The sequence below is a fragment of the Zeugodacus cucurbitae genome, chromosome 5 (assembly GCF_028554725.1).
Source record: "Zeugodacus cucurbitae isolate PBARC_wt_2022May chromosome 5, idZeuCucr1.2, whole genome shotgun sequence".
In the NCBI taxonomy this organism is placed as follows: Eukaryota; Metazoa; Arthropoda; class Insecta; order Diptera; family Tephritidae; genus Zeugodacus; species Zeugodacus cucurbitae.
In genome coordinates this window covers 41,912,688-41,916,165 of record NC_071670.1, presented here as the reverse complement: position 1 = coordinate 41,916,165, position 3,478 = coordinate 41,912,688, and the positions used below count along the sequence as shown (strand labels likewise).

The 3,478-nt window shown below is 30.6% G+C and overlaps 1 non-coding gene across 1 annotated transcript; it reads left to right on the top strand.

The window, feature by feature from the left end:
• Positions 1-2,661: 2,661 nt before the first annotated feature.
• Trnae-cuc (transfer RNA glutamic acid (anticodon CUC)) lies at positions 2,662-2,733 on the top strand. The gene has a single exon. It is a non-coding gene; the product is annotated as a tRNA-Glu (tRNA).
• Positions 2,734-3,478: the final 745 nt, after the last annotated feature.

Sequence of the window (3,478 nt, the reverse complement as noted above, 5' to 3'; positions counted from 1 at the left end):
ATCCTTTGGAAGTTCCGCGCAACAGGTCAGTACGAATGTAAAACTTTAAACGCATATTATCTCAAAACGCAATTTTACAAGTCAGTGTACAGGATAACTAAAAAAGTCATGAACCGATTTTATTAAAATTTTGCACACATCTTTGGGATAACATTAACTAGTTAATGAACGAAGCATAAATTTTTTATTTTTATTGTAACTATTCTTTTCGAGCCAATATATGGCGAATTTTGGACTAAAAAAGTGAGTTCTTGGTTTATAATTATTATTTTTCATTAACTAGATTTATCCGTGTACTATCGAAATATTTTTGGTTTATTGGTTTTAAATGAACCAAAAATGAGTTATGACGTCAAAAGCTAAGTTTTCAGAATTTTTAAATAAAAATTTCACAAAATACTGTTTAAATATGTATCTTTGATACGCTGAATTGTTTAATTAAAATATATAAGAGTGTATATATTAAGAATTAAAAATGTAAAAATAACCTTGTTTATAGCCTCTAAAACCCACCTAACCCCTTAATTGATGTGAAATTTATAATTAATAAATTACATTAATGTTTTAAGAAGTTGATTTTTCTAATTAATATATTTTTGTTTAATAATTTATTTATTTCATGTACTCGTATGTAATATTCGTATTCATGTTGTTTTGATAAGGAGGTACTATTTTGTAAATATTTCAATTTCTTCGATCTGATTAAGCAATTCTGATAATTTAGCAAAATCGGTACCATTAAAAATTAATATGAAATATTTTAAATTTGCTGTAACCTGAATTGAAAGTATGTTTTGCTATGATTTTCCTGATTTTCCAACTAATTCATGCTACACGAGATACTGCATAGGATTACTGAGGAAAAATGTACACTAAATGTTTCCAAAATGCATTATAAAACGTTGCCTCATAAAGTAAACAAAAAATATATATTATATTAAAATCACAAATACAAATTAGAGAAAACATATAAGGAAAGGCTAAGTTCGGGTGCAACCGAACATTTTACACTCTCGCAATTTATTGATGTAATTTTATAAAGACAACACAAAGCGACCCATATATTCGGCATAAAGTCCAATATTTGCGCAAAGATTCATTTCGCTATCTTCATTAGTTCCTTATCTATATATTATAAAGTGAAGGAATAAAATGGAACTCAAAATAGAGTTATATGGGAAGTTGTCGTTGGTGTGATCAAATTTCATCCATTTTCCACACGTGTGTCATGGTGTCACGAAAATATTATATACCGACCTTCATTGAAATCGGTCGAGTAGTTCCTGAGATATGGTTTTTGACCCATAAGTGGGCGACGCCACGCCCATTTTCCATTTTGTAAAAAAGAGTGCAGCTTCTTTCTGATATTTCTTCTGTAAAATTTAGTGTTTCTGGCGTTTTTCATTAGCGAGTTAACGCACTTTTAGTAATTTTCAACCTAACCTTTGCATGGGAGGTGGGCCTGGTTATTATCCGATTTCAACTATTTGCGTGGTGTATGGTGGGGTACGTAAGGGAACCGACTGCAGAAAGTTTGGTTTGTATAGCTTAATTGGTTTGCGAGATATATACGAAAAATCTATTTGGGGTGGGGCCACGCCCACTTCCCAAAAAAAAAGTTATCGCTTACACGGACAGACGGGCAGACAAACGGACGGACAGACAGCCGGATTTCAACTCTACTCGTCACCCTGATCATTTTGATATAAATAACCCTATATCTAACTCTTTTATTTATGGATGACACAAAGAACCTTTATGTGAACAAAACTATAATACTCTCTTTAGTATCTTTTCTTGCGAGAGTGTAAAAATTCCGAAAACTCAGCCGTTGGCACCGCATCTCCCGTAACGTCACATAGAACAATTCATTATTGATTCATCCAAAATAAAAAAAAAAAACATTGAACTTTTAAGCCTTAAATTTTCTCAAATGTCTTCTGTTTGATACCAATATTGTGTTATTTGATGTGAAAATTTAGTAATAAAATTCTAATTTTAAGAAGTTAATAATTCTAATTAAAATGTTTTTGCTTAATATTTTTTTTATAAGATTAAATTCACATTTATTCATTAAATTACCTATATGTAATTATATTTGTATCATATGAAAAGTACATGCGAAACTTTTGCATTGTTTTGAAATATCTTCAGTAGAATTGGTCATTTATGACTCGCTCATGCCAATCATATTATTCCTAGAAGATATTATAGTATTCGTAATTAATTAATTAATTTTTATTATTTAATTTTTATTATTAATTTTTAATTAATTTATTCAATATAATTTTAATAACTAAAAAATATTTCCAAAATTTTCCAAAATATTTATCCCTCTTATTAAATGCTTTTGATACATATATGAAAATTTCTTTTCTGACGCGCGTATTCCTATGCTCATTTATTTATTTCAGTTCAGGCTGCATTATATTAATTTAAATACATTTTCTGAAGAAATTTTCCGTGAAAATATATTAATGCACTTAAATTTTTGACTATCGTGTATATCTCAACATCTCAACACATTTCTAATTAAGTTTAAATATTAACACACGCATTTCTTATATATTCATATTTCTAAATATAATAACCTAAAATAGTTCTTTAAAACATTCCTCTCGCTTGCTTATTGCTAGAGTTTTCCTAAAGCAAAGCCAAGTGTCCCATATTGTCTAGTGGTTAGGATACCCGGCTCTCACCCGGGAGGCCCGGGTTCGATTCCCGGTATGGGAAAAACATTTTTTTAATTGTTAATTTAATTTGGTTAATTTATATTTCTGATTAAACGATGACTTAAATTTTTTGGGTGAAATTAGTTTAGGTAAAATTGAGATATTCCTTCCATAGATAAAATACAAATATCTTTTATTGATAGGAATTTTGCACGTAGATTTCAGCATGTATATTTGTATATACCTATATACTCGTACGTACACATTTACTTGAAAACATTTCGTACGTCACTCATGTCCTCTATAATTCGTGCGCATATAGATGCATACACGTAGAGGTATATATAACTAAGATATATGTATACCGATAATGTAGATGCACTAAGGGCAGTTGAAGCGTCACGAAAGGATGGCGGTAACTGTAAATGTACATATATGCAGCAGTTAACCGTTGCTCTTATATGTGTGTATATGCTGAAGTAAAGGGAGCGGAGAAGGCCATGTATATGTACATATGTCTGTATAATAAAAGTCATTGATGCACTAATACATACATTTATATGTGTACATATATAGATAGAAGTACATATATTCTTATATAACTGCGTTGCAACAACACTGATGACTACAGTTCATTGAAAAATTCGCTAGCGCTAACATGAGGGGTTGAAGCGCTGCGGCACGGGTGTTGGGGTAACGATTATTAAGTGATGTATAGTCAATGCCATTTACTTTCGTCCTTCGTTTGTCATACGTCACAGTCGAAGAGGTCGGTATCCGATGCCGCTTGCAATACTCACTTATGC